This window comes from Ictalurus furcatus, chromosome 1 (genome assembly GCF_023375685.1).
Source record: "Ictalurus furcatus strain D&B chromosome 1, Billie_1.0, whole genome shotgun sequence".
In the NCBI taxonomy this organism is placed as follows: Eukaryota; Metazoa; Chordata; class Actinopteri; order Siluriformes; family Ictaluridae; genus Ictalurus; species Ictalurus furcatus.
Genome location: NC_071255.1, coordinates 22,993,591 through 23,013,696, shown reverse-complemented (window position 1 = coordinate 23,013,696; position 20,106 = coordinate 22,993,591). Strand labels below are relative to the sequence as shown.

General features: G+C 39.3%; 1 protein-coding gene across 2 annotated transcripts in view; it reads left to right on the top strand.

Moving 5' to 3' along the window:
• Nucleotides 1-5,845: 5,845 nt before the first annotated feature.
• The window catches only part of fhl3a (four and a half LIM domains 3a), a 32,513-nt gene continuing 18,252 nt past the window's right edge, over nucleotides 5,846-20,106 (top strand). The window contains exon 1 of one of the 2 annotated variants that reach the window (XM_053632994.1): nucleotides 5,846-6,196. The gene's annotated coding sequence lies outside the window, so the exon portion shown is untranslated. Of the gene's footprint in view, nucleotides 6,197-18,751; nucleotides 18,781-20,106 lie in introns of those variants that run through there. The other variant, XM_053633003.1, reaches the window with a different exon arrangement.

Genomic DNA, 20,106 nt, shown 5'->3' with positions numbered 1-20,106 from the left:
CTTATCCTTCCTTCAGGGTCACGGGGAAACCTAGAGCCTATCCCAGGGAGCATCAGGCACAAGGCAGGGTGGACAGGGTGTCAATCCTTATCAGGGCACCATCACATACAAATTCACATTCATACACTACGGACACTTTGGACATGCCAATCAGCCTGCCATGCATGTCTTTGGACTGGGGGAGGAAACCGGAGTACCCAGAGGAAACCCCTGCAGCACGGCGAGAACATGCAAACACACACAGTGGGAATCGAACCCCCGACCCTGGAGGTGTGAGGCGAACGTGCTAACCACTAAGCCTGTACAGGTAACCTGCAGAGAAATTAGAAATTAAGAAATTAGTTTGATGTCATTCACAGACAGATTAAAAGCAGTAATAAAACATGGAGCTTGTTGTTATGACATGATGCTAAATGTAACTCTACTCTGTACTCTCTCAATCTATATAACTGTGGGAGAGAGACATCAAATTATTGAAATGTCAACTCGAACTGGAGGACACAATATAGTGATACAATAACAAAACAGGTTCATTTGTATTTTCATACACTTGCAATATAATAAAAGTTCTACATATATTTCTATATCTCTAAAACCATTTTTTGAAAGGAAATTATTTGAGGTGCTGATAACATGAAATAAAAAATATTAAATGGCAAGATGTAATAGTGGTATTTTTTGTTACAGTTATGTTGCAATTGGTTTGTGAAGGTTAAAATATTAATTTAATAGCTCATTGTTGAGTTTACAATTGCAGTTTCAAATCTTTTTTCAATTTAATTACTTTCTGGACTTGGCTGGACTCAACCATTAAGGACTCGGACTTAAGTCCAACTTGGCCTCTTTTGGATTCAGACTCGATTGGTTAAGGACTTGGTCTCGACTCGGACTCGACAAAGGTGGACTCGGACACAACACAAATACAGGGTGTCCCAAAAGTCTCCATACATAGGGGAAATTAACACTTTTCAGCAAAATGTCTTCCAAACTTTTTCATACTTAGTTTGAATTATGTATATATATTTTCAGATAGCCTTTAAGAATGCCCTTGAAAATGAAGAACGTATTGAAATGCGTTGAAATGAAGATGCCAGTGATCCTGACCCTATCTGCAATCCGGACCTGCCTGATCCATCCGGATGCCCTACCTCTGGATGGAGCTCTCATCAACTGGAGGCTACAGCCTGGAGATTGCTGAGGATGGTACTGCTTGAAGTACCATGAAATAGTTTTGGACCTCAATTCCACATGGACAAACTTGCTGTGGTTGCTGGGACTATGGTTGCTGCTATGGCCTTGGGACTGCAATTACCACATACAATTTTGCACTCAGGTTTTCTTTGGTGAACAGTGGACTAGTTAAACAAAGATTTCATGTAAAAACCATAATGAACTTTCTTTTACTTTTACACTATCCGTTGTTACCCAGATGAGGACCGCTTCCCTTCTGAGTCTGGTTCCTCTCAAGGTTTCTTCCTCATATCATCTTAGGGAGTTTTTCCTTGCCACTGTCGCCACCAGCTTGCTCAATAGGGATAAATTGACACACTTAAAATATGCATCCTATGTTTATATGTTTCTGTAAAGCTGCTGTGAAACAGTGTACATTGTTAAAAAAGTGCTATATATATAATATATATTATATATATATATATATATATATATATATATATATATATATATATATATATATATATATATATATATATAGTAAGCTATATATATAATAAAATTTAATTGAATTGAACTGAATTGAAATCATTCTCATGGTTAGATCAGGAAGCTGTCATAAGGTTGTGATGGACTTTAACAGGAAACATGACAAGCACATCATATGTGACACTGTTGCCAAACTAATTAACAAATTCAAAAAGACTGGAAGTGTTGGGGACTAACCAAGAAGTGGACGTTCGCAAACATCCAGTGATGAGGACACAATCAATGTGGTGCTGGCAAACACAGTTCCTTATGTATGGAAACTCTTGTGCCCCTGTGATCTTACTAGAAGGTACACTTTCAGATTACGTGCAATCATACAGTATATGCTCCCTAACACATAAGCTATATAGCCAAGAGTATGTGGACACCTGACCATCACACCATGTGCTAATTCCAAAACCATGGACATTAACACAGAGTTGGTTCCCGCTTTGCTTTTATAACATATAGCCTCCACTCTTCTGGGAAGGCTTTCCACTAGATTTTACAAAGTGACTGTGGGAATTTGTGCCCATTCAACCACAAGAACATTAGTGAGGTTGGACGCTGATGTCAAATGAGATGGCCTGGGGCACAGTCAGCGTTCCAGTTCATCCCAAAGGTGTTCACTGGGGTTGAGGTCAAAGCATGGGTCACTTGTTTTCTTCTTCATCAACCTTGGCAAATCATGTCCTTATTCACCTCGTTTTGTGCTCATGGGCATTGTCATGATGAAACAGGTTTGGGTTCCTTAATTCCAGTGAAGGGAAATCATAATGCTACAGCATGCAAAGACATTCTAGACAATTGTGTACTTCCAAAATTGGGGCAAAAGTTTGGGGAAAGCCCACATGTGGTCAGATTATGTACAGGTGTCCACACACCTTTAGCAAAGTAGGTTTGAAAGTTACTATCACACATGCCTGATGACACCTTGCATTTAAACCACACTGTATGTATTTAGTGTTTTCCTGACTCCAAAGAGTTGTGTGTGTCTGTGATGCCTTGCAATGCACTGGTGTCTTGTCCAAGGTGTAGTCCAGACTTGTGCCCAGTTTATACCCTGATGAGGATAATATTTAAAAAAAAAATAATAATAATAATAATTGGGTGTTTCTATTATTCCTACTTATGAAGCAATTTGTCTACTATTTCTTTCACTGTTTTAAAAAGGAAATCACATCAGATTCTCGTTATCACTAGTATACACTGTATAGTTGGCCAATAAAGCAGAATTCTGATTGAAATGTCTTCCTGACAGGTTCTACTTCTTACTAAAAGTATAGTCATGTGGCCTTGATTTCTAAGTTATCTTAAGGGCTGTCTAACAAACGTTCCACTGCTGGGTCCTTGAGCAGGGCCTATAACCTCAACTGCTCAGTTGTATAAATGAGTTCAATGTAAGTTAGTCTGGATAACCGTGTCTGAGAAATGCAAATGTAAATGTAAAAACGGCACCAGAACGTACTTGGTGATGAGGAATCAGCCAAGGAGAAATTGCTTAGGCAAGCTGACATGGATATGCTAAAAACAGAACTGAAACTGGGCCCAGCAGTCATCCTCATATACACTTTTAGATATTTTAAGCAACTTGGTCTTTTTGCTGTAAGTCACATTGATGATTTCAGCAACACTACCCATTTACTCTCTTAAAGGGGTCAATTATCTCCATTGTTTTGCTAACACTGAGTGACAGATGGCTGTGCATCATGCTGTGAGGAGTTCCCCTTCACTCCCAGCAGCTGTTTGGTTATTGGTGGTGATAAGTCTCACACAGTACCGTCATCAACAAACCTGATGATGTAATTTGAGTCAAACTGTGTTCTTCCACTGAAACTCAAAGATGCAGCTGCACACATTCTTAATCATAGTGTCCAGGTGTGGATAGATCAACTAATTTGTCTCATGACCTATGCCATGACAAATTTCACAATGCACAATAGCATAATGAAAGCGTGTGAATGAAAGCAATAATTTATTAATGTAGTGGCACAGATGATTAAACATAGGGCTGAATCAAACTGAAAAATGTTATTGAGATTACACATAGTCAGGAAAGATGATTTTTAGTATACACAATACTTTCCCTACATGTGAAGAAGTGTGCAAATGTATGAGCATGGTGCCCCGCAGTGCATGAACTAACAATTCAGGGTGTATTCCCGTCTCATGCCAAGCACTCCCAGAAGGGCTCTGCATCCATCCTCCTAATTTTATACTCGTTGGTGTCTGGTGATGGCCTCATAAGCCTGCGAACAAATAAGAGGACAACTGCTCCCTTGTTCATTCTGTGAGGGCAAAGAGACAGTAAGATCCCAAAACACATGACCCAGTGACTTCACACTGTTTTCCTGTTCAAATATGCAAATTACAGAGAGTCACGAAGAAAGAGAGACTGTACTGATATCCTGTATATACTTTTGATGTAAAACAACCTTTGCTACTAGAAAGATAATTATAATTAAAACACAGTTAAGGCTGAAATAGAATTCAATTATTTAACATTTAGTTCAAGGAAAAATTCACCTAACTTATAGTTGATCTTGACTTATAAATGTCCTTCAGTGGAGTCCAAGATTATTTTGTACCGAAATTCGGAATCTACTTTTTTAGTGTAGGGTTTAGTACAAAGTTTGTTGTCTCCCATAATTAATCCAAAACTTTTCCTTTCTCATTAATATGCCACTGAGTCTCAGTTTTCTCTCCACTCTTAGGCTACATTTACCTTGTCGACCAATTCCGTTTTTTTTTTTTTTTACGGACTTCTGACACAAATCATATATTAAACAGCCTTTTTCTTATCAGGTACGGGCCACTTTAAAATGAGATTCTAAACCCAAAAAATACTTGACATTCAATCTGACATTTGACTCCCTTTTAAAGTTCACATTTCGAGTTAATTCTGGCGTTATCATCATTGTTATTGGACAAATTTTTCATTTTATTGTCTCTGGGTGCTCAAACAAGTGAATAATGGAGGGTAGTCAGTGAAGTCATGAGGATGTATTAATTCAAAAACTGCAGGGTAGCTATAGAAACTGGGTTGTCTACGTGGACATTTCTCAGGCCACGGCAGGCCAAGGATATGGTCCTGGCTTCAATGCCAATGTAAAATTAAAGGCTAAAGACCATAATAATCACAATGGAAACAACAGAATCACTTGTCCATTCTCACACAACAGGTGTCGCCTCCATTCCACGACTCCAGAACTTCTCGACTGAGGTCAACAGAAGTATTCACATCCTCCTCTTTTGTCTCATCATTATAATTTGAATGGGGTTTTGACAAAAAAAAAAAAAATCATATTCCAAATACCCTGGTAAAATGTTGCTTTTTCAACAAAATGCCTAGTGCATTTTTGGCAGGAGATGTGATGTACTGCAAACAGGAATTGGATAGGGGTCAGATATGCTATCTGTAAACAGACAGGACAAAAAAAATCTGATGTGTCCATCCATTTTCCATACTACTTATCCTACACAGGGTCAAGGAGGAGCCTGGAGCCTATCCCAGGGAGCAAGGTGGGGGACACCCTGGACAGGGTAACAACCCATCATAGGGCATAATCGCACACACACTACAGACCACTTGGACATGCCAGTCAGCCTACAACACATGTCTCTGAACTGGGGAGGAAACCGGAGTACCTGAGGAAGCCTCTGAAGCATGTGGTCACGCACATGGGGCAAAGACGGGATTCGAGCCCCCAACCCCACAGGTGCGAGGCAACTATGTGAACCACTACACCCACCCCCAGCACCACCAGAAATATCAAAATTCTTCATCAAGCCACACACAATGTAAACATTGCCTAATAAGTTGGGTTATGTTTTAACTGTGTAAGTAAAAATAATTGTAACACCAAAAACAGTCGAATAATTGATTTCTTCAATTTGCCCACCATTCAAAGAGATCTCATATGAGTGAGGTGTGACCCATCCATGCTGTTTACTCGAGCAATATAGAAAATGTTTCCATAGGCTTCGTTCATCAGTCCAAATCGGACTCCTATTGCACACAGAGTGCACTTACACTTACATAGGACGTAGAAGTCATTCTTTTAAACCATATGTACGAAGTGCCCTTATGTAGGGAATAGACATTAAGCAGACTTTCCTCCTGTAAAGTGCATAGTTTTTCACCCAGACACGGTGAATATAAATGTATAAAAAGTCGACTGAATGATGTATGAGTGCACTTTATAAAACGCTTAATTGCAGCAGTGTTTGTGAAGGAAGAAAGCCACGAGGCAGTTGAATCAGGGCGGGATCTTGTGACTCACTGACTTCCTCAGTAGGTTTATAGTAACGCGTGGAGCTGAAGCGCTCTGTAACACGCTGCTGTATGGCTGAGAGAAAAGCCTGAAGTTCCACACAGCACAGAGAAAGCGCTAGAAGGAATAGACACCACACACAACATTTGTTTGGTCAGACCTGCGACAGTGAAGCCGTGTAATCGGCCTCCACGTATTCGACTACCTTTTTGTTCTTCTTCTAGGTAAGCACACATCTCTCTCTCTCTCTCTCTCTCTCTCTCTCTCCCCTTACCTCCGCTCACTGTAGAAGATTTTAATTGACATCCTTCTTACTGTGACACTTGTAATAGATTGTCTGGCTTACTCTGCATTTTACTCTCATTCTAAAGATTATTTCCGTTTCACAGATCTACTGTTTGCTTGTTTGTTTGTTTGTTTGTTTGTATGTATGTTTGTTTGTCTGTCTGTAAATAACCAACGCTGGTGATAATGGTGCAGACCAAACCTTCTATTCATGTTGATGCTCATTTGACATTTCCATTCAGCTGAAAACAAAACACACCTGCTGAAATGTTCATGCACATAAAAAGTATTAACACCTTTCTTGTTTGTATGTGTATGTGTGTGTGTATATATATATATATATATATATATATATATATATATATATATATATATATATATATATATATAATTAGTTTGATTAATAGTCTAATAGTAATAGCAGCCATATGATTCATTCCTGCAACCATAGGCCTAAATCTAGAGTACTGTCTTTTACATTACATTAATGTAATGTAATCTAATGTCTGTTCTTGTAGATGTGTTAATTTGATGAATATGTTGAGATTTAAGGAATGGATTTGCTATGGGATGTATGATCGAGTCACTGATTGATTTATTGATTGGTTGGTTCGTTTGCAACCTAGTTCCACTTTAGCGTAATTATTTACACTGCATGCATAAGCGTCCTTGAAGTCAGCAAAAAATTAAATGGAAATGGGACAGTCATGCTTATTAAATTATGTTCCGCTCAGATTGGATCATTTATCAAGACACACCTGGAATTGAATCACTGAGTTTTTACAACTCACCCATGACTCATGAGCACTAGAAGGCTGCACCTCAGTGAATCATATGTGATGAGTAACTTGTTGAAAAGTATCATTCATACCCATAAATTATAACTGAAATCTTTTTGCAGGGATAATGAACAGTTATCCCTGTGAACAGGAGAAAAAGTAATGAGCATATCATAGAGGAAGAGTGTAATAACCGTAAAATTTTATCACTGAGTGTAAACTAGCTGGAGCTGGGGAAGAGAAGAGCAGCTTTGAGCTGCTCAAGCCAAACTCATGAGAGACTGGCCACTGTTCATGGACATCTTTTGCTTGTCACAGGTGACCAGACAACTTACTTTTCCCCTACTGAACACATCCCAATAGAGTGTTTCTTTTTTCTGTTTTGTATAGAAGGTTGTCTTAACTAATTGCATTTGTAGTTTGGCTAAATAAAGTACTTCAGTAGAGAATTCCATTGTAGTCCATTCAATACTATGAACATGTTTTATACTTACTGTTGAAACTAAGATCTAATCTTTTCATTCATGTGATGCAGTATTCCTGAACCAGCTGTCTAAGTCACAAAACATAACTGGCTCCTCATTGGCTGGAAAGTTTAGGCTCCCATTCAAGACCCTATTTGCACAAAATTAGCCTTTTTAATGTTCTCTTCTTTTAAGAACTTCATGGGCAGTAAACAATAGCAGTGCATGAATTGGGAAAAGCTTTTCTTTCCTACTGTGTAATGGGTGACACTGGAACAGGACATGTGGCAACCATGTGACTAGGCCATATGCAACTTAAGTCTAAAATGACTGAATTATTTTTTTCTGGACTAGTCCCATCAGAGTGTGCTTTTAAGAAAAGCAGTGTCTGGCTATTTTTTTTCTGTGCTGGCAGCTATTTGAACACTATTATTTGACTATGAACCTCTTTTTCCTCATCTAACTGTCTCGATGCTTGGGTAATGAGTCAAAAAGTCTATAAAATCTCAATCCTGCTATCCCCCATGTAATTTTAGTGTCTGGTATTTGAATGCTGACAGAGGCTGAGGGAGGTTGAAAATGCATTTGTTTGCATTTTCTCTCCCCCTGAGCCCAGTGTTGAGGCTATGAGACTCCAATGAGCCTTGAAAATGGTCACATTCTTTCAGAGCAGTGTGTTTTTCTAAGGTTAGCCTCTCTTAGGCACTGGAATGCTGCCATCTGTGGTGTGACTAAAAAGAGAGTAGATTGGACATACCAGGCTTTCCCTTTCCTATTTTTTTTATTTTTATTTATATTTTGCTCTTAGTCTAGACTTAGCAGGTGGTGCAGAGTTGAGTTTCACAGTGCTGACGGCGTCTGTGTTTTCTTGTGAGAAGGACAACCAGTGAAACATATTACTAGTTGGGAATGTGTGTGCTTGCAGCCGGCTTGATTGTGCCCTTGTGAATTCCACAGTGCATCAGTGCAAACCTCAACTTGTTATGAGGAACAAGCTGTTTCAGACTTGAAATAAATTCAGAAGCAGTTGAGAACAGTAGCAGTCACTTGACAAGCTCAATCATATTTTTTCAAGTTTAAACAGTCTAATTTAAGCATGCATTCTATTCTATAAATACATACTGATTTTTATTATATCTTGTAATGTGAATGAGCACTTCATGTTGACTTAATCAGAGAATGTGTGTGTAAGGAATATGCTCATTTCACTGGCTAAATCTCCTTAAAAAAAACCCCACAGACTTGTATCTTTTGTAGTCCACCGCTTCATTTCCTTGTCTGTATCCTGACATGTGGTGTCTGGTGGTTCAGGTGCTTGTTGTGTGTACTGAATGTTGGGAAGTGACCTCAGGTTTCCTTCGTGGGGATTCCAGGTGCTGCAGTGGAGCTCTTAGCAGCCGGTGGCTTCCTCCTCAGCAAGAGGGAATGAATGGGTGAAATTAGATCCTCTGAAACAGTGCCTCATGGGAGGCAGTGTGCTGCTTAGTATCGGTCATTGATCTCCTGTTTGTTTATCCCTCCTTGCTCTCTTCCTCTTGCTAGCTGTAATGTCAATATGGATACTGGCTGGATGAGAGTTTGGGTCACTTCCTTTCCGTTTTAAGGTTGTTGGTTTTTTTTTCTTCTTTTTGTTTCTCCCACCCTTGCCTTGACTCTGTTTTAGTTGTCACTGTGTGTCTGTGTGTGTGTCTGTGTGTTTTTAAAGTATCAGTACCTGCTCTCAGTGAAACAAATGTGTTAAACTTCAGTGAAAAATTCTCTCGTCTTTGTGAACATGAAAACAACTTAAAATGTCATTTGTCAACGGGCCATCCATAATTAAGTAATGGACAGGCTTTCATGGATTTTGCAGACACACATTGGGAGTACACATGTAACATTGTAAAAGCCAACTTCTAAGGCTATATTGAAGTCTTTTCTTCAGCCCTGGAGGTATCACATCGCCATTAGAGTGCAGTCCTTACATCCACTTAGATCTCCATCAGCCAGGCATGGCCCAGGCCCTAACTCACCCCAGTTGCCCTGGGAGACATATCCTGCTGATCCTTTGACAGAAAAGACATGAAGTCACCCAGTGAGATTTGTCATCAGAAGAGACTCTGAGCCAAAAGGAAGAGGCTTCGTTATTTTATCATCAGTGAGACACGCTCTAGCCTGCATGAGCGTGAACATGACATTGCATACAACACCAGGATACGAATGCCCTTCTGGACCCAACTTGTAAGACTCACAAATTCTGCCTCCTTGCTATTTTTATGTCCTACTGTCAAATCACAGTAAAAGCTTCCTTGTATCTCAGCAGTGTGCTATAAAAGTGAGGGCCAAGGCAAATAATCGAGGTTGAAATCCCATGGGGACTAATCCAATACAAATTGCTACAGGATTACCAATGCATTGTTCATGTTATGTTCTATTAAAAGTGAATAAGAATATGAAGTAATTGGATATTGTGTTTTGTAGATATGAAGTTACAGTAGATGTACTGTATTATGAAATGTTCAGACAGGTAGGTAATATTTATTTAATTGTAGGCAGGGGTGGCTGTGGCTCAGGTGGTAGAGCGGGTTGTCCACTAATCGGAGGGTTAGGGGTTCGATTCCCGACATGCCTCCACATGCTGAAGTGTCCTTGAACAAGAACCAAGTTGCTCCTTATGGCAGGCTAGCACCGTGTGTGTGAGCGAGAAACTGGGTGTAGCACTTTGTAAAACCGCTAAGGTTAAAAGGCGCTATATAAGTGCAGACCATTAAACATAAGTTAAGCACAGTGGCTTAGTGGGGGTTCACAGTGGCTTAGTGGGGGTTAGATTCCCATCTCTGCCCTGTGTTTGCATGTTCTCCCTGTGCTTCAGGGGTTTCCTCTGGGTACTCTGGTTTCCTCCCCCAGCCCAAAGACATAGGTAGTATGCTGATTGGCATATCTAAACCCTGTCCAGGGTGTCTCCTGCCTTGTGTCCCGAGTCCCCTGGGGTAGGCTTCAGGCTCCCTGTGACCCTGTGTAGGATAAGCGGTACAGACAATGGATGGATGGATGGATGCACTGTTTCTCAAGGGTGGATCTGCTGTTTTTAGTCATCCTTTACACCCAGTGAGTGAAGGTATAGGCATAGTATAATCATATCTAATTACTTGTGATTATTAATCCAAAAAGTAACATTTGACTTTACCACTATGTTGTGTTTTCAATTGCACTAAACATGATGGTGCTTTTCTGCTTTCCTCATCCATAATTCAGTAGCATCTATTTTAGAAAAGCAGCTCTATCACTCCTAATTACCATCGAAGCATTTCCATGATTACCATTACCCATTCTGCATTCGTGCACCATGGTATTTTTATTTTCAGTGTCTAGCTGCATCTGACTAAAAATTGCATTGGCCAAACTGTACAGCTACTTTCACTATGTAAGTGTAACAGAAATGACGTTAGCCAGCTAGGTAGTTATTAGGTAGGTAGCTAGAAGTTAGTTAGCTAAGTAGTAAATGTTAGCTCTAAGAGTACGTTCACTTTAATCAACATGATGGCTAATGTAATATAATATAATATGAAAATAGAAGCTTTGAAAAGTTGATGTGAGATTCTTGCACGATCAATTTATCAAGTGTAAACTTTTTAACAATAAAAGGTTATGATTTAGTACCGAATTTTTAAAACATAATTATAGTGCTTTTTTATTTTATTCAATTGATGCATCATTAAGCTTTTCATAGTGTGTTCTTTTTTTAAATAGATTACTAGTGTGTGAGTGTGTGAGTGTGTGAGTGTGAGTGTGTGTGCACAGCTTTATTCAATCCCACAGAGATTGTGGTTTGTGCCATTGCACTCACATCACTGCTGTGTCTTGAGTAATCTGCCAGCCTCTGCACAGTCTCAGTTGGAATGAGTGCCAAGACAGGATTATTATCCATGATGACTTCCTAACACTTAATTAACCTCCACATCTGTATAGCACAAGAACAAATGACTGTGACATCATGGGAGATGAGGCATAATCGGACAAACTGTGTGCGTACATGTTTCCATTTTGTAATAGAGAGAGTGTGTGTGTGTGTGTGTGTATGTGTGTGTGTGTGTGTGTGTGTGTGTGTGTGTGTGTGTGTGTGTGTGCGTGCGCCTGCTTTGACTTGTTTTGGTTTGGTTCTTTTGGAGATCCAAACAACCTAGACCTTAACGGCAAACAACCTGTTATATGTTATAAATTCTGCTGTTTATAAATGGACTGCTTTAACCCGGCCAACCCACAGAGTGGTGCACAGCTGAGCATGATAACTTGGCATTTTTGCATTATCGTCCTGTTTCCTACTGTTTATTGGCTTGCAGACATGCAAACATCATGCACTGTGCACACTCAAGAAAATAAATGTGCATAAGTCATGTGTCTCAGACAGGCCAGCCATGATTTGAGAAATAAGATATCTCTATGCAGTGCTCACTAGACCATAAACAGTAGTGAATAATCCTAGTCCTCTTCTCACACAGGATCTAGTGTTTACTGGCAGTATCTGGGCATAGGCTGGCGCAGCTGATGAGGGATTTGGAGGATGCCATTACATTGCAGAGGCAGAGGTAGTAGTTGTGTCCTTTTGTTGGGACACCTTGATAGCACCACTTCTCTCTCAAGCTTCTTACAAGAGCCCATAAATGGGAGAAAGTGTACTTGGTGTGTCTATAAAAGGATGATGGCTTGTGAGAGGGATCTGATGTAGAACAGAAGGCCAGTGCTTTAGAGAAGACTTCATAGATCTGTGTACCAGGAAAGGAGAATCATCAAGGAGTTGAGTTGTTGACAAAATTGCTTTGAGCATGCAGACATTGTGTTAAGTAATGTCTATCAACAGGTGGCTAAAGTTGTGCTTCAGCAGGGCCAACCCCAGTGGATTACTCTAACAGTGTTAATATTGTATCTTGTGGTCATTTGGAGACTGGAATCATATTTCCCACATTAAATAATGTATGAAATCAGATATTCATGCTAATTTGTGATGTTATTTCAGCCTCCTCACTTCTAGTACAGTGTAACCTTTCTGTTCCCATAAATATCTGCAGTGAGAGATATGAATCTCCTAAAGCCCAAGAGCAGAGGAGGTTCTGCATTAACTGAGATGCGGATAGGTTTCTCAGTGACCCATGTGCAGAAAATCACTACATCTGTAACTAAACCCTTGAGGATGATCTTAAGAGGAAACCACTGTAGTCCTGTCATCAGCACATAGTGCAGGCTAATGTAGCTGTGCTCAGATAAACCAGTTGTCATCTTCACGTCTGTGCAAACGCAAACCTGATGAATTTTGAACACAAAGCTGTGTTTGTCACAAATGGCCAAGAAGCTCTTCTGCTAGCAACATGCCAACATGACATTTTGGCATACACGACATGCACAACTTTTTTTTTTTTTTCCCTTCTGGTACCCTAAAGGAACCAGAATACATGAAGATACTATGTAGAGCCCTGCAATAGAGCGGTTTCCTTTTTTTGTTTAAAGCAGAATTCCTTTGGAAACCTAGAAACATTATGGATTTCTATGTGCAAATTAACTGTTCACAACCAAATTCTATATATTTCAAATGTAGTTTTTATTCCATACATATTTTTGCTTTGATCCAAAAATCACTAGCCTGAAGATAATTTATAAATCATTTGAAATGAGCGTCTGAGTGGTGCAACAGAAAAGCTTTCACTCTATCTTCGGGACACCACACCTTTGAAACTAGCCAATGCCACAGCCATCCATGGGCAGGAGTCTGGGATGACATTACTCCCATACCAATCAGAGAGATACTAACCAATCGTGTGAGCTCATTATGCTGAAGAGGGCAGTTAGCACTTCCCTCCGAGTATGTGCATCTGCCCTGTGATGTATCATGAGCAGTAGTTTGAATAGATATGGTGGCTGGTGTCTCATTGGAAGCACATGCTCTCATTGGTTTGCTGCTGTCGTGTGATCGGAGAGAGCTAGGTAGTGGCAATCACCAAAACTGGGAGAAAATGAAACAAAAACAAATGTCAGATTTCAGAGAATTCTAATGTTTGGTCAGTGACAGTCCTCATGATGACATCAAGCACTATTAAAATATAGTAGTTTTAGTAATGTTAATGTTAATACAGGTCTTTAATATGTCAATTTAAAAATCCAATCTAATGTCTGTATATCACACATTGTTCATTTGATTCTGTGCCTAGGTCGGCTGAGAGGTCAGGTTAGAGGAGTTCTAATGTAGGTTATGGAAAATGTGACTGCTCAGCTTTGATACTAGACAAAGCTTCAATACCGTTGTGCAAAATGTAACGCATGAGAGACATCTGTAATTTTTGATTGGATGATGAAAGTATTTTTCCACAATCTGATGCTACTTACTACCTTTGACAGGCTTTTTGTATTATTATTATTATTAGTAGTAGTAGTAGTAGTAGTAGTAGTAGAATTTGTTAGCGTTCATTTATTTGTGAGCTGCTCTACTGTGTACTACTACACTATGGAAATTTAAATGAGATTTGTTTTATTAAGGGAGAAGTGGAAAATATTTTTATTAACAGGAAAACTCTGTTGTAATCCATCCTGGACTTAATCTAAGGTACATGCGGAAAATAGGGTTAAGGAATTTTAAGGCGGTAGTGTGGCAATACAGTGACCTTAGAGAGGGGTCGTTTGTGTTTGATTAGCTGTCATTTCTGCTTGGACATGTACATAATTTAGCCTTGTTATCTTTGTTCACTATTCAGACAAAAAGAACTTTATCAGTGGTACCAGTGACAAATGGTGTTTTGCACTGCTGAATGATAAAGAGTGTACCATGTGACACAGAGCGATAACAAGATGATGGATGTAGCGTTGTTCCCTCAAAGACAAAAATGCCTTCCTCAACTTGTGCTCCACCTCAAAAGTCCTAATTAAGTAACTCTAAACAATGTTAATGTTACAGCTTTCACAATGGAGAAGTTTCACACATGATATTTGATGCTCATTGAGGACCATATGTTAGGCAGCTAGACAAAAACACTAATAAATAACATTCCTATACTCTGTCCCAGTCAGGTGACATAATTCTTCAGTCAAATGAATGTCGTGTGTGAAGTAAATTCATGTCTCATCCGAGAGAAACATTGTGATATGTCCGTTCTGTCCCATTCCTTTATGTTCTGTTTAAGTTCAAAATGATTTAATGAGTCAGAATTATTTTTCCATGAAACTTGCTTGACTTGGGTTCTCTTCAGTCACATGAAATCACATATGATGCTACAATTCAGTATTTACATTATGGATATTATATTTATAGTTTATATAATTACAGCAACAAATGAAAAATTCATTATGTAAGCTCACCAGGCAAGTGAAAACTCCAAGGTGCTGCCCAGTCCAAGTTTTGGTTACCAGGAAACCTAAATGAAAGAATTAATAGCCAATGTAAGGTTATAACACATTAGCTGCTAGTTAGAAAGTTAAGTGCATTAATACAGACTAAGGGAACTGTTTAGTATAGATCATTCTGGGGCTGTAGTGGCTTAGAGGTTAAGGCTCTGGGTTACTGATTGGAAGGTCGGGGGTTCAAGCTCCCGCTCTGCCACTGTTGGGTCCTTGAGCAAGGTCCTTAACCCTCTTTGCTCCAGGGGTGCTGTATCATGGCTGACCCTGTGCTCTGGCCCCAACTTCCTAACAATATGCGAAGAAAAGAATTTCACTGTGCTGCAATGTATATGTGGCTAATAAAATCATTATCTTTATTATTATCATCAGCCAGAAGTGCTTCGATCAATATTCAGTAGGCAGGGGGATATGGAAACGCATGCTATAGTTACAGTATCAAGGTGTATCACAGTGACGTATTCTTTCTCTGATCCTTGAACCTATTGGTCTGCCAACAGTTAGTCCAGGCATAAAATCTGCTTAACCAGTTGAACATTTGAACATTCTCAAATAAGTGGACAGGAAAATGTGATTTCAGTCTCCATCACATTCCTACCATCTCTTATTTACACTCACACATGGTGCACACAGACATGTGCCACCAAGGGGATCTCCATTGGAGGGATTTTGTATGTCTGTTTCCATAAACATTTGTGGTATTGCCAATCATTGTGATTTTATTTTGAGTAAATCAGTTGTACTGTTCAGTTGCTATTATACCCAAGATGGTCTGGATCAATCAGAAGCTAGTGAGGATCTCACTGCAGTGAACGGAGGCAGAGAAAGCAGGAGCCAGAGCGCTGTGTCTATGAGGTAATGTCTCTCCCCCTCGCTGGCACACGCGTGGCCCTGTGTCTTAGACTGCGGGACGACAGAGGGAATTAAGGGGGGACGGTGCCATGGCAGCTAGATTTATAGGCACCTTTGAAGTGAGTTCATTCCAGCTGTAAGGCTTGCCGTTCTGTTTCAAACCCTGGGATGTAGCCCCCAGAGTAAAGAAATGAAGGGAAAAAAAGATCCCTGAAGATCAGTGACCCACACCACAACCTGAATTCATACACAATATCAGTTTTTGACAGTTCATCAGGATATATCTGGCCTCTTGATAGAAATTGATGGACATTTCTTCAGTGCTCACGTTTCCACATAAGATATGTACTCTTGTAAACATAAGGAAAAGAGCGAAGGTGGTCCAGTTTTGATGGGTCTGCTGAGACTCCTAAAAGAGGAGAAGGGGAGACATGTTTCTGGTGCAGAGAACATGAGTTGTGCTTTTCTTTGATTAATCTTCAGAAGAAATGTTTGTTTATATATATAGGACACTGTACACTATATAGTGAACTTCACTGTACACTATATAGTGTACAATGATTGCTAAATAAAATATGTGAAAGAGTACAAAGGACATGTTGCATGAAAAAATGAGCCTTGACGTAAGGTCTTTGCATCACTCTAATGAAATGCATTTATGTATTCTTAAAGCTGAGGTGTCAACAGAATTGTGCTATAAACAGAAAAACCCAATTTTGGCCTTTTTTTTTTTTTCCTTTTTTTGTCTGTTTGCCAGATTTCAGCCACACCTATATGAGAGCATTTAACAGTTCTATCTGAAACATAGCCTATGTCTCAGTATGACATTTAGTAGATCATTATATGATCAAAAGTCTGATCTTTTGTAGATATGTGGAGTCAGTCTGGTGTAGTCAGACTAACTCCTTAAAATGTATTCAAATATTTATGCAAGAATTGTGGTCATAATCCATATTAGGGGTCATGCAACAAGCAGGCCATCATAAGCAAATCCATACTCCGAGTAAACACAGGTGGAGTTCGTAACCAGGAAAAACACAAACATAAACTACACCAGGTTTAAAAAAAACAACAACAACAACAACAAAAAAAGCACAATAACAATGATCAGAATTACACTGTGTACACATGCAAGATTCCACAAGAGAGAGTGGACTACAGAGAGAGGAATATAAATATTTAACACAGGTGTGACAAACTAGACCCAGCTGCAAACAATGATCAGGGGCCATGGAGAATCCAGAGCTGGAGCAGGAGCTGGAGAAAACAGGAAGTAATCAGGAGGTGTTCCTGGTGTTATTGTTCTCCGTGGAAGCTCCTCATAGGAAGACACAGCATCCCTAAGACTGCGATTCATAAGGAAAAAAACGTGCTGAATACCAGAGCTTGTTTAGCCATTTGGACAAGTGGGTGGTATTGATTTAATACAACTTTGATTTAAATTTATTATGCATTCCTCTGTCATTCCTCATGATAGTCATCGCTTCAGGAAAGTGTGTGCTGAAACCTGTTTGTGATGATGTTAATAGTTCAAATGAAGATAGCTGACATGGAGTCAGAGTGCTATGCGTATTCCTGCAAGACTCAGCAGAAAGCCTTTGCTAAGAGACATAAACAAACAGTCTAGAGAAGGGGTGCAAGCAGCTGTTGTAATGACAGCTCTTCCTGAACAACTCCTTCATTGTTTTCTAGACCTGCCGCTGCCGCCACTGTTTATTTTGGTGTCTTTCAACCAAATAATGAGCGTGTCTGTCTTTCCTCTCTGAGTATTTTAGTGCTAAATATTAGTGATGGGCTGCTCATCTGTCAGTGTCTGAATTTGTTTGTCTGATGGTATGAGATGTTTCTGGTGTTGGGTCATACAGGAAGTAGCAAAGTGTGTGTTTTCATAAGTCATGTCAGCTGGTGGAGGGTTATGGGGTTTTTAAAATGTTGAGTAGACTTTAAATAGTTAGTAGTCAAACACCTTAAAGCCCTAGATTATTTATTCGGTTGTTCACCTTACAGCATATTATTCATTAACTACTGTAAAGTATTCAGTAAGTATCATGAAATTACTAGGACACTATGTCATACTTATTTAATTGTATGAGCACCGACCCCTGTTTCTGCTTGTCTTAGCTTGTTGTTATATTTCACTGCAGGCCGCTCTACACAAGCATAAGGATACACTTTTCATTTCGATGAAAAGCACTTCTGTAAGTTGCTCTGGATATGAGAATCTGCTCCATTTTGCAAATGTAAATGTAGTTATAGTAAGGAATGTGAGTCTGGATGCATATGGATTCTGAGAGTTTATGGGTTTTTGTAATGGTTCTTACCGACAGTGGCTCCTCAGTGTTTTCACAATGTCATAGTATATAGCTAGGGAATTTAGCAGCTGACTGTAAATCAAGAATATATTTCAAAAATGTAGAGGAAAAATACTTTCTTGCTTTAATGTTACCTCAGTTTTTATTTATATGTTCATTCTTTAATTGTATATTAGTTTTCATTTAAATTTCAGCTGAAAACGTTGTGCATTTTTTTTTTTTAAATGACAAGAGATCAAAAACGTTGTCTTTGTGTGTGGTGTGTGTGCTATGAGACTGCTGGATATGTGCTTCTCTGACCTCTCCAAGCAAGGATGCTGAACGTACACGTCACTGCTTAGCGTTTTATTACCCTTGGGATCTAGGCACTGTTTACAAGTTTCCAAGTCATAAAGCCAAGGGGGGAAAAAAAAGCAACAACAGAAAAAATACTGGAAATGACTTCTACTGGTTATTCATACCGAGTCACTTCCCGTTTGGCAGAATCTTTTCTGTCATATGTTATAATTTTTTATCTGGCAGCTCATTTTACGAAATGGGTAGAAAGAGAAGCTGAGGCCATTCTGCTTTCTGTTCCAGTACTAATAGATAAAACAATACAGGAAAAGAAAAGAGTCAAAGCCATTTAGGGTTAAACTAAAGTTTCAAGAGAAGATGCATTGACCAGTCACTGAGAGAGTTTGAAGGAGGGAGAGAGAAAAGGGAAAAATAAATGATGAACTGGAGGTTTACCGCAGTTCTGGTGCATTAACCAAAGGTCAGTCCCTTCTATATCTACAGCCTCTACCAGCAGCCATGTGTCAGGGGTAATTGCTTCCAGTTGCATGTGACTGTATGTGGGCATCATCAGATGATCAGTTTGCTGACCAAGCAAATGCTGTACCTTTTGGCTCCAATTTGGTCCTTAGTGCGTCCTGAATTATTGCTTATACATTAGTATCAAAACCGAGCCCACAGTGCCTGATGACTGAGTCCAAACCAAACTAACTGCGTGCTCCCTGTGGCCAAGGCTTAGCACTCTGGGTTTAGAATCAGTGTTTTTAGAATCCTGACCATTTAAGACCGATTTTTACCTCTATTTGTTTAATATTTAATATAACTCTTAGTGATTGTCTTGTACTGCGGTCATCAACTGGTGGACTGCAGTCTGGATGTAGACCCAGCAAAGTATTTCAGCAGATCACTTGAAAGAAGAAATAGTGTAGCAAAGCAATCAACCTATGAAAAAAAAAAAAAAAAAGTCAGGTCTGTAATTCAGTGATTCCAACCAAAGCTAATCTAACCAGAGACTAGCTATAGGGCTACAGATTGTAGGTCCAGAAAGGGAGGTTTTCACAAACTTTTCCTTTTACCCTTTCTAGTTTGATTATAGTGATGTTACATGGCTTGTTAAAAAAAACTAGAATGTTCAAAGATGAATGGACAGAGATGTATGTGTTTATTCTTCCTGCTTCACGTTCAAAACAAAAGTCTCATCTGTTCAATGTCCATGGCGCTAGTCAGAAGTGGTTATGTGATGTGCAACTGCAAAATAAAATACAACCACATCGAGTAGTCTTATTTGTAGCCATGAACTAATCATTAATGTTAAGCATTTATAATAACTGTTGTCGCGATTTTGCCATATTAGATGCTTATCCAGACCTTTGTAAGCACAAGGCTTTATAGTATCACCAAACAATTTTCTTTGCTTAAAGAGTGAGGAAGTGGTTCTTTAATGCTAATAATTATGCTAATAAAGCATTTGACTTTGAATGGCGGAAGGATTTGCTCTGCTTCAGGCAAAGAGAAAAAGGCATCGAGAAAGAGCAAAAATTGTTTTCCTTGAAGCACTTCCCAGGATTTTTCAACATGGGTGGATCTATTTTGACCCTGCAATTATGCTGTTTTTCTATCCATCTAAACTTGTTGTGCAGAGCTTAAGGTCATTGTCACCCCTAAAAGCTGGGCTTAAGTTCAGCTATTGACTCAGCCCATTACACTAATCATTCATCTTCACTGTTCCAATTTATTTTTCTTGCCTCTTGAAATACTTTGTATACATTAGTTCAGTCCTCATTCCACTACCGACTTGCACAGGCAC